This window comes from Leptonychotes weddellii, chromosome 4, assembly GCF_054177405.1.
Source record: "Leptonychotes weddellii isolate Sample4059 chromosome 4, ASM5417740v2, whole genome shotgun sequence".
Classification (NCBI taxonomy): domain Eukaryota; kingdom Metazoa; phylum Chordata; class Mammalia; order Carnivora; family Phocidae; genus Leptonychotes; species Leptonychotes weddellii.
This window is the reverse complement of record NC_138372.1, coordinates 130,308,197-130,320,434: the sequence shown is the minus strand read 5'-3', so window position 1 is coordinate 130,320,434 and position 12,238 is coordinate 130,308,197. Positions and strand designations below refer to the sequence as shown.

General features: G+C 38.1%; 1 pseudogene; it reads left to right on the top strand.

Annotated features, from left to right (window-relative positions):
* The first annotated feature begins 10,481 nt into the window (after positions 1-10,481).
* LOC102745107 (protein FAM133B pseudogene) lies at positions 10,482-11,214 on the top strand (annotated as a pseudogene).
* Positions 11,215-12,238: the final 1,024 nt, after the last annotated feature.

Sequence of the window (12,238 nt, the reverse complement as noted above, 5' to 3'; positions counted from 1 at the left end):
TGGAGGAGATTATGCTAAGTGAAATAAGTCAAGCAGAGAAAGTCAATTATCATATGGTTTCACTTATTTGTGGAACATAAGGAATAGCATGGAGGACATTAGGAAGGAAGGGAAAAATGAAGGGGTGGAAATCGGAGGGCGAGACATACCATGAGAGACTATGGACTCTGAGAAACAAACTAAGGGTTCTAGAGGGGAGGGGGCAGGGGGGATGGGTTAGTCCGGTGATGGGTATTAAGGAGGGCATGTATTGCATGGAGCACTGGGTGTTACACGCAAACAATGAATCATGGAACACTACATCAAAAACTAATTGTACTGTATGGTGACTAATATAATTAAAAAAATAGGAAATAGAGAAAAAAAATATTCCATGTGTGAAATTTCAATCTTCACCTAGCCTTAAAATCATGCAACCTAGTACTCCGTGTCTGGAATCTCAATCATTAAACATGACACTAGACTCTATATACATAGTACTGACACCCTATGCATAGAATCTCAGTCTCCATGCAAGAACTGTGTTCCATATGCTTGGCACTTGGCAGTTCGTGTCTGAAATCTCAAATTCTATGCATAGAACTTTGCTCAATTACAATGGAAACTAGCATTTCATATGTGTAACTTTTATCTACAAGAAATTCACCTGGTCTTGGGGTGCCTGGGTGGCTTACTTGGTTAAGTGTCCAACTCTTGATTTTGGCTCAGGTCATGATCTTGGGGTCATGAGATTGAGGCCCATGTCAGGCTCTGCACTGGGCAAGAAGCCTGCTTAAGAGTCTCTCTCTCCCTCTGCTCCCCGCCCCCAACACTTGTGCTCTCTCTCTCAAAAAAAAAAGAAAAAAAAAAAAAGAAACTCATTCACCTGGTCTTTTTTTTTTTTTTTTAAGATTTTATTTATTTGACAGAGAGAGAGAGAGAGAGCACAAGCAGGGGGAGCAGCAGAGGGAGAGGGAGAAGCAGGCTTCCCACTGAGCAGGGAGCCCGATGTGGGGCTCAATCCCAGGACCCTGGGACCATGACCTGAGCCTGAGACAGATGCTTAACCGACTAAGCCACCCAGCTGCCCCCTCACCTGGTCTTAATAATGTGGAGCCAAGTACTCCATATATATAATTCAAACTATAAATATATATAAACCAATATAATTTCAAACTTCAAGAACAGAACAGTTTTATATGGGTGAAACTTGGCATTTCAGACATTGGTCATGGGTGTGATTTATAGCTGTTGGCTTTCTAAGGCAAGGAACATTAAATACACATAGGTATTCCCAATATCCAAACATATACTTGGCCCTAAAAACATGGAAAATAACATTTTGTACATGGAATTTCTATCTCCAAACATGGAACCAAGCCTTACAAGCATGGAAGCTGGAACCTTGCATGTGGATTATCAATCTCTAGACAGGGAATCTAGTCCCCAAAAGAATGGGACCTGATGTTCCATCTGTGGAATTTCAATCTTGAAGCTGGACCTGTCTCTAAAAGCTTTCAACATGGCATTCAATGTTTGGAATCTTAATCTCCAAATATTTAACTTGGCTCCATATATTTGAAATCTGTAAGTCCATACAAGGAACACAGGCTTTCACTATTAGAATTTGTATTTCTGAAACATGCAAACTTGTCTCCCAGCATGGAACTTGTTACTGCTCAAATGGATTTTAAAGATCTATATCTTTAGGTGGAATATGGACCTAAAGCATGAAATCTTTCTCATTATGTGTGGAATATAAACTTCATATATGAAACATGGACCAACAATGATGGAATGTGGCACTCCATCTGTGGATTTTTAATCTCCAAATACAGAGCTTTGCCACAGAAGTATGGGTTATGGTATCTACAGTTGCTTGTCACTCACTGACATATACTTTGTAAATCATGGAACCTGGTGTTCCAGGCATGAAATCTGGGACTCCACATATGTAATATCAATCTCCAAGCATGGAACCTGACACACCAAGTATGGAATCTTCATGCTGTTTGAATTAAATATAACCCTTCAAACAGGAAATCTGGATTTTAATGTGAGGAATCTCAAGCATTAAGCTTGGCTTTATAGGAAGGGAACGTGGTACTCCATCTGTGGAATCTCATTCTCCAAGCATGAAACATAGTCTTAAAAGTGTGGAACATCGTAATCCAGACTTCATACCTGGGCATTTGAGTCATACAAGTTGATACTCTGAGGACCTACATCTCCCAGCCTTGGAACCTAAAACTTCTTATGTGAAAGCTATACTTCTGGTCATTGATTTAGTTCTAGGTGTGAATTATGCCTTTCCAGGCATAAAAGTTGGTTCTCTATATGAGACTTAGGCCTTCTGTCTTGGCATCTAAACTTTCTTGAGGAACTTAGCCTTCTGAGGATAAACTTAGGCCCTCTAAGTGTTGAATGTAGCTATTCAAACATGGATCCTGACCCTCTAATAAGAGAATCTAACTTTATAGTCATGGGAAGCCTATCCAAATGTGAATCCATAGAATCACTCCCTCTCTGTGTGGAATCTGGGCTTCTATATGGAGAGCAGGGCCTTCTGGCCATGGAATTAGGCCTCCCAGGCAAACCATGTCTTCCTATCTATTTGATATCTCTTTCTTTAGGCTTGGAACATATCATTTTGGGAGTGAAACCTGAACCTAAAGAAACAATATCTAATCCATCAAGTATGGAATTTGCTCAACTAGGCCTGAAATACTGAATCTAGACTTCTTAGCATGAAAAACAGCCTTTTGGTCTTGATAATTAACTCTAGACATGGAATTTGATTATCTATGTTTGAAAGTGGTCATCTATGAGTAAAACCTGGATTTACGAGTATGGAAAGATAGCTCCTTAGGCATTGAATCTAATCCTCCTTTATATAACTGTGCCTCCAGGCACAAAACATGACATTCCATGTGTGGAATCTCAATCTCCAAATATGGAACCCTACAAGCATGGAACTTGGCACTTTCAGAGTGGAATTTCAAATTCCATGCATGTTTCTTGACCCTATATACATGGAACATGGCAAACTCTATATGAAAGCTTAATCTCCAAGCATGTAATCTGACCTTACAATTGGGGAACTTGGCACTCCACATAGGATACTGGGTAGTTCAGTCTCAGAAGGCTCTACAAGATATGGATCCTGGCATTACAAGGAAGGAATCTGTCCAGAATGTCTTTCCTCAAACATGGAACATGGTCTCACAAGTGTAGGAACTGACAATCCATAGTACCTGGATTTCAGTTATAGATGCTATGTTATCTAAATAAGCCAAAGACTGCTTCTGTGCATTTGCCCCTAAATTGTTTCTTTTTTTTTTTTTTAAAGTTTTATTTATTTATTTGACAGACAGAGACACAGTAAGAGAGAGAGAACACAGCAGGGGGAGTGCGACAGGGAGAAGCAGGCTCTCCGTGGAGCAGGGAGCCTGATGCAGGGCTCAATCCCAGGACCCTGGGATCATGACCTGAGCCGAAGGCAGACGCTTAACGACTGAGCCACCCAGGCACCCCTTAAATTGTTTATTTCCTTACTGCAGGCTAAGAACTGTCAACTCAGAGGCCCACAGGCATCATACTTAAATTTTTACATATACATTGGGTTGTTCTTAAAATAACCCAAATACGAAGAGGGGGAGATGAACTATGAGAGACTATGGACTCTGAGAAACAAACTGAGGGTTCTAGAGGGGAGAGGGATGGGGGGATGGGTTAAAATAAAAAAAAATAACCCAAATAAGCAGAATTTTAGCCATTTAGAGTCTGCCTGCTTTATATACCTTATGAAGCTACACTCAGTATCTGCTGGTCATTGGTAAAATAGAGCCTTGTGGTTATAAGACTCCAAGCTACCCCTGCTGTTAGGAGCTCTGTGACTCAGATTCCCTGCCATGCTGTTGAGCAACATCCCCTAGACTTACAAGCTCCCACTTCGGTCTTCCTCTCTCCTAGGTGTTCCTTTACCTTCGTCCCCTTCTGGATGGTGACCCACTCACCATAAGTCTCTGAATGGACTTATGCTATGAGGGACATTCCCCTCTCACAGTTCTATCCAAGCACTGCACTGACTATGTGTTACTGCCTTTCATAGTCATATCTGTTTCCTTGATCAGACCCAAATCCCTTAAATGAATCCCATACATAGTGTCCTCTAAAACTTGAAGTCTGGTCTCCCAGGCCTGGAACCTGGCACTCCATGTTTGGAATCCCAATCTCTAAGCAAGGAACCTGGCCCTATAACCATAGACTCTATCATTCCATACCTGGAATATCATTCACCAAGAATGGAACCCAGTTTCTTTGACATGAAAATGGGAACTCCATATGTAGAATATCAATCTCCAAATATGGAATATCAATCTCCAAACACAGAACCTAGCTTTACATGCAGAGAACCAGCACTTTGTATGTGAAATCTGTAATGATTTATCTTGTGACGTGTGAAATCTTAAATGATTGATTTAAGTCTTCTGGATATAAATCTTGCCTCTCCAGGCATAAACTCTGATCCTCCATAGGATAACTGGCCTTGAAGGCATAGAACTTGGACCCAAGGCATAAAAACCTAGCCCTCTAAAGCATGTACATTGCTCCCACCCTCCAGATGTTTAATGTGTTAGTTGTTTCTGCAGTGTGAGGTTTGAGTGGTTTTAATTTTGATTTGTGTGTGTGCGTGTGTTTGTGTTACATATAAGGAAATATAAATTTTCACAGGATAAAGAATGCTTCCTTTTATCAGGAAAGAGATAATTACATAACATATATACTGGTTTACAACGCAATCCTTTAAAAAAAGTCCACAGTCTGTTGTGTGTAATTTTCCATTGCTATAGCTCTTATGCCATCTTCTGGTCTAAATATAATTCAACTATTTGGGAATGTCTATAATACGTGTTTAGTACCTTAATGTTATTTCAGAAACTTTACTCATCTTGTTTACTCATCCTGCAAATATCTATTTACACATCAAGTATAAAAAATTTAAGTCAGCAACTTAAAAATTTATGATCACATAAAGAAAGTTTAATATGGTGGGAAGAGAAAATTGGAAAATCTTGTCAAAATCTAAACCTCAGAGATAGATTGAAATAAATACATTCTTGAATAAACCTACATAAGCCTAACACAATATAAATGTATTTCTAAATATTGATTTAGATACACTATAGAAAAAGCATAGGATTTGGAATGAAAATAAAACTGGGTTTGAATGCCATCTTTGCCACTAATTCATTATATAATCTTTATAAACTCACTTAACTTCTCATTTACCTTATTTCATCCCTATTAAATGAAGACAATAATATCTGCCTTTCTCTACTGCCTCTATCTAGCTATTCTCCCTGCTTATTCTTGAACTTCTAAATTACTATAAATCAGTATGTATTGCTATTTGCACATAAAGACATAAGAGATTTTAATTCAGAAAAAAGATAAACCAGTAACTTCCCAGGATAGAAAAGAAAAGCCGCTCAGAGTTATTTGACATTCTAGTTTATATTCTGAATTTTGAAAAATATGCTGAGCATGTGCAAAGATTAAAGGGATAAGAGGTAGTAAAATAACACCTTCATATCCAGCACATATGAGGGATTTTCAGAGTTCCAGAAAGAATAAAACTCTGAGTGCCAAAATTGATTGAAAGAGGTGATGTGGAGACATAAGAAGATATAATATTGAAGGTTAGGCTCACTAATCAGAATAAAGATCACTCATCTCCTGATGATAGCCTTCAAAGTCAAATCCTTCAAGTGCAAAAGCTGAGAGCTCCCAGCAGTTCTGTGTCTGGTTCCAAAAGAGAAGCCTAGAATATCTGCTCAGTAATTCTTACCTCCTGCTCTAACTAGACCCCTACTTTCTCCTATGGACTATATAGTGTGATTCACTCCCTTGCTCCCAGCATCCCCTGTTCCCTCAGATGAGATCACAGATGTCATTCTACATTTATTTTGGAATGTGTGTGATAATTGATTAACATCTATCCATTAGTCCAAACACCATCACCACGGTCAGCATCAGGAGAATGGGGCCCCATGTGGTGGTTCACCATTAAAATCCCAGAACCTAGGGATATTGAACATAGTAGACGCTCAGCAAATACTTTTGGATCAATGATTAAATAAATGCAAAGAAGAAAAAAGGTAAAAATACAAAACATAGGAAAGAGGTAAGAGTTTCTGCATTTGGTTCATAGTATGTCGTTCTGGTGGCCATAATACTACAAATGTCTCATTTCACTCTACTTTTATGGTTAAATAAGGGAATTTTTCTTTTTTTTAAAAGTAAAAGTACATTTTTTCTAGGGGAAATTTAAAAGTATAAGAATTATGGTGAGCGCTGTGAATTGTGTAGGACTGTTGAATCACAGACCTGTACCTCTGAAACAAGTAATACATTATATGTTAAAAAAAAGAAGATAGCAGGAAGGGGAAAATGAAGGGGGGGAATCGGAGGGGGAGATGAACCATGAGAGACTATGGACTCTGAAAAACAAACTGAGGGTTCTAGAGGGGAGGAGGGTGAGGGGATGGGTTAGCCTGGTGATAGGTATTAAAGAAGGCATGTACTGAATGGAGCACTGGGTGTTATACGCAAACAATGAATCATGGAACACTACATCAAAAACTAATGATGTAATGTATGGTGATTAATATGACATAAAATAAAATTAAAAAATAGAAAAAAATGAAAAAAAAGAAATGCAAAGTAAAAGTATAAGAATTACAAAAAATAATGTAATAATTACTACCTTCTAAAATGATTCTCTACAATATCTTGGCATATTTGATCCCAGCATGTTCTGTGATTATGCTTTAAAAAATAAGTATTATTTTAAGAAGAAAAAAGTATTGTATGAACATACTATTCTGTTCTTTCCCAAATATCTTAGAAATACATAATTATTAAAGTAACAGGTGTCCATTAGCCAAATTTAAGAAAGCATTACTTGAGGTATGTGGTGCCCTTTGGTAAGTTATGGACCTATATTCTACATTATCAGCTTCTATGTGTAGAATTATAGCCATGGCATTCTAATAAATACAGTCATAATGGCAAAACTCAGTTGTTAAGATCTCAGTTTGAGATCTATATTCTGTCTCCTATGACAGAAAAGTGTGTAAAAAAAACTTTATAGGATAGTCACTGGAAATGTTTAACTATTAATCTTCAGATTTTATCTAAAAACTGTTTGGGAACAATGCACTTTCTTATTATATTGTATCAATCACCGAATTACCTATATATTTTTATGGAGAGAGAAAAGTAGCGATTCATTCAACGTAGTGCCAAAAAGTTGACATCAGTGCTACTAATTGGGTTTTTGACTAAAATAAACATTTAATTCACACCTATTAATTAGGATGTTTCACTGAACTGATGAGCATTTGGCTAGTTGCCAAGACATTTCAAGATTCTGTAACTCTATCTGAGCTGGTAGCATTCTATGCTGTTTCCCCAGAGTCCTTAAAAGCAATATGGTCCATCTTGGTTTGGTGTGGATGGGGTAGAGGCTCTGGTCCTTTTGACCAGATTGATACAGCCAGCAGCTAAACAAAATCAGTTTTAAAAATGGAGTGAGCCAAATGCCCTTCAATTTCACATGGATAAGTCTCTGATAAATTGTGGCAAACTATTTTTTAAAGAAATTTTAAAAATCTGGTGCTATAATACAAATATTTCAATATAACTTTTACCTGTTGCTGGTTGTATAATATTCTTTTGATGCTTTGTCTTACACATTAGTGGTAAGTCATCTATATATTACCTATGAATACTCTTAGGTAGATTTATCATAATGAAAATAAACTACACAATTTAAGATTTGATTTTTAGGATTATGTTTACACCTTCATGGAAACTTTGTTTTCAGAAAGACAGTTTGAAAACACAGTAGCTGACACTCTATGTATGTTTTATAATATATATGTATACCCAATTTTTCAATAGCAAGTGTCTTTTTATATTTTTATTTTCTTTAAAAAATATTATCTTACATAGATAAGAGATGATCCCCTCCAGCTCCTTTCTATAAGAACACTACAATTGTAGTTTATCAGAAAACATTTTTCTTTTGGTCAAAATATGTGAGGGGAAACTGGCTTAAAATTATAATTATTTTGTTTTGCCCCTCTAGGTTAAGGGATATACACAATTTTCTTTAAAAAAATTTTCTGTTAATATCAATGCAGTCTCATTCCTTTCATTCAGAGAAATAAAGAGCATCTGTGTCTCTATTTAAAAAAAATCATATCACCAAAGTGTGGAGATTTAAAATAAGATCATAAAATAAGGGACAATGAATAGAGAAAGGAATTAGTCCTGATTGCCCTAGACATAAAGATTAAGAGAGGGTGAGAGAAGCTGTGTGAGGTATCTTATCACCTTCCTTTAGGTCAGCTTGGCCTAAACCCCCAATTCCCAAAAACTCCTCTCCATACCAGTCTTCTAATCAATCATCACACCCATGCTGATTTATTTCTCTGCTCTGACATTTTCCATGGCATCAGAGCAACCGAAAGCAGTCCCTGGTCTGTGATGAAGGCCTACAACAGCAGTTCCTTCATGAGGAAGCAGCACAGACGTATATCTGAAGGACAGTTTTGGACTGAATAAACTAGATTGAGCAGCACCCTCATTTGAAACAAAGTGTACTGGACCATACATAATTAAACCCACTGAGATCCACACTGCTCTTGACTTGACCCTACCCCAGATTCTGCAGGACTGGACCAGGCAGCTGGGTCAATGGACTGAGCCTCTCTCTCAGAATAATGAAGGTTCCAGAGCAGGGTCAGCAGCCAGCAGCAACGGACCCCAGACTGAATGCTTGTCATGACGCAACGAGGTTCTTTTGCATTTGGGAAACAAACACAGAAAAGGAAGGTGTCATCATTGTTTTGTTTTCACAAATCCTTAAGGGTGATACCAACTCACATTATTCAGAAGTGAGGTAAAATCATAAACCACACAGTAAATGCAGTGAAAATCTTTATAGCCCCCACAGCACAGAACTCAGGCTGGTTAAGCAGGCTCAGGCAGGCTTAGGGATTCTGAACACTTACCCACCCATTGGCTATCCTTTCTCTGAGAAGCTAGATTTTGTTCTACAGTTCAGCCAGTTGCTGGCTGAGATTCTCTTCTAACCTAGGGGACTTCCTTGAAACATCTTTATCTTGATGTCTATGAGGCCTGCCATGGCTCCTAGGCCCTCCTGTCTTATCCCACCGATTAAGTCAGTTTTCCTGAATATTGGAAAACAACACCAGGCAAAGCTGAATCTGTCTTTCCTCTGTTCTCCCAACGAGGGCGGGGAAATTGCTTTTCTTGCCAGTGATGCTTGAATTCTGCCTCTCAACTCCCAAAATCCTCAACTAGAGGCTTGGCCAAAAGAGCCAATCCCCATGGGCATAAGTAAGCCAGTGTATCCTAGTTCTGTTCCTGCCATTCTCAGCTTCTTCTCCGTGGTCCTGCATGTGGAGTTTTTTCTACCACTTAACAGAACTATAAGAGATGGTAAGACTATTCAAGAAGTGACTGAACATCCTCCCTTCAAAAAAGCACTCACATTATAATGAAAGGATTTCCAAAAGACAGGAAGAGATATATCCACCAGCAAACAAATACCTTACTAAAAAAAATTAGAAGCAAGAAAGTGAAGAGACAGTGATAACTGATTTGGCAGTCCAAAGAAAGTTGAAATCTAAGCTTGTGTTGGAAGAAGCCAGGGTTCAAGCTGAATCAAGGATATAACTGCATAGAGGCTTAAGAAATTAAGCCATTGGTAACACTGAGAAGAGGGTGATGCAGATGCAGCTGAGACTGGAGAAGTAGTTGAAATGTGATTAAGAACTCGTCGGGTTCCCAGATCTCCTTCCCCTACTCTATGCAGCAGGCTGACTGCAGGGTAATGACACCACCTTCCTTCAATTTAGGAGAAGCTGGGAGCTTTCTTCTTTGTGAAGAGGTTGAAATAGGTAGGTTCTGGACGGAGGGACACAAGACATAGATGTGGGGAGTGCTGTATTATAAACTGGAAGATTAGTGATAGGCTCTATTCTGAATTATAAAACTCCTTTCTCCTTTTCCCTATTTGGGTCCTAGAATACTGTCCTCCAGGCTTATGTCTCCCAAACAGGAGAATGGAGGGTTCTTCCCTCAGGCCAAAGTTCTACAGATGATGAAGTTCTCCCCCCTTGAAATGGCCCAGTCACTCACCCTTCAAAGAAGCCAACTAGACAATAAGCATCCACCCAAATATCCCATCAGCTGTGTAGTGCCTCACTTATAAATATTATCAGTAGCCAAAGGTCAGCAGATACTAGAGGAAAGCCACAAGCACAAAATGCCAAAGTAAAGAGGTAAAAAAAAAAAAAAAGGAAAAAGAAACTTTTACAAAACAGACAAAAAAAAAATCTAAAAAAGCCATGATGGTCTCTGACCTGATCTTCCTTGGTGTCTGACTGTTTGCTCAGTCCCGCACCATGGGGAAACAGAACAATCAAGTGGGCTATATGAACCCAATAGCAATGCCCACATCAAGGGGTCCAAAACAGTGTTCAGGGCCAATGATCCAAATTACCTGAAGTGACCAAAGCCTACCTGGGAAGAAGTGAAAGAACAACTAGAAAAGAAAAAAGGCTCCAAGGCATTGGCTGAATTTGAAATAAAAATAAGTAAGAACTGGAAGAAAGAACTTAAACACAGGGAGAAATTATTAAGGGGAAGTGAGAGCTCATCTCCCCCCCAAAAAAAGACAGAAAGAAAAGGGAAAAGAAGAAATCTGGTAGGTAACTTCTCCTTCACCAAGCTCTCATTCTTCTGGCAATTCTTCAGATTCTGAAGATGAGAATAAAAAACAAGGAAAAAGGGAAAGGACCATTCACATAAGGCTTCTGAAAATTCCATGTCAAAAACTGAATTGGACAAGTAAGGATAGTTTAATAAGGAAAAAGAAGTCAAAGGATGCAACTGACAAAGAAAAGGACATGAACGGACTCAGCAAAAAAGGAAAGATGTAGCCTGAAGATAAATCTTTATCATTTGAGTCCTTATTAGAATCAGATTATATTAAGAAGGTACAAGCAAAAAAGAAGAAAAGCAATGAAGAATGAGAAAAAATAACAGGAAAAAAAAACAGAAAAGAAAAATAAGCATAAGAAACACAATAAGAAGAAGAAAAAGAAAGCTTCTAGTTCAAGTCTGGACTCGTGGTAGCAGAAAGAAAAATCAGGATTCCCTTATAAAGAAAGTGCAACGTCTAAGGAAATTTCAACTGTGAAAATTATGACATAATTACTAAACTGCATGCATTTCCTTGTTTTTAGAATTACTCCTGGACTATGCAGTAGCCACTTGGATGCTGCTGTGTGAAAGGGCCATAACTGTTGCCTACTGCTGGAATATCTACTTTTTCTCTTCTGGTGCTTAACAACTCTGGGAGATAATACACTGCAGTTGTGCTGGTGGTTAAGATACATGGGGATAAAGTTAATACTTTTCACTAGAAGTATCTAATGATAAATCAACAGAAATTGAATCTGGATACATCATTAAGATGTAATTAGAAATGACCAGATGCCTCTAGCTAACATTTTTGAAATAGGGATTACATTGATATTTCAGAATCCTTACTCTGTAGATAAGTGTAATTTAATTTTTTCCCCTTATCTACTTTTACTTACCTGGGGAGGGAGCTTTAGGGTGGGGGATGGCTTGCTATCTCTTTAGCTAGCAGAATAGCATGTTTTTTATCCTCACACATCCTATTTTTGTGGACACAGTAGCCATGTTTCAGGGGAGGTCAGAGCTGGGTATAGCAGTCTTGTCCTTTGATATCCTTGGGCTCTGTTATTTGCAGCTTTCAGTGAACCCGAAAAACAGCCCTTTGCAGCATGACAGAGCCCCAGGAGCTCTGAGATTTACCTCCATTTCAATAATGCTGAATGTTTTTTAGCATTAGAATATGTTATAGCATTTCAATTAATTTTGACCACATGTTGGCTTTGGAGAGGAATCATTTCAAATAGACACTGGTACTTTTTGAACTTTTAGCTAAAGATTCTAAAATGCATGTTTTATACTGCTAAGTTTTAACCAGTCAGGTAATTTTATGTTACCAGTGATAGTTATTTCATTTTTGTATGAATTTTGTTTAGGCCACAATATTTGGCTTTATTAACTCCTTATTCTTGCTATCTTAAATTCCTTACTATGTCTAATAGTATACTTGCCAAGATAC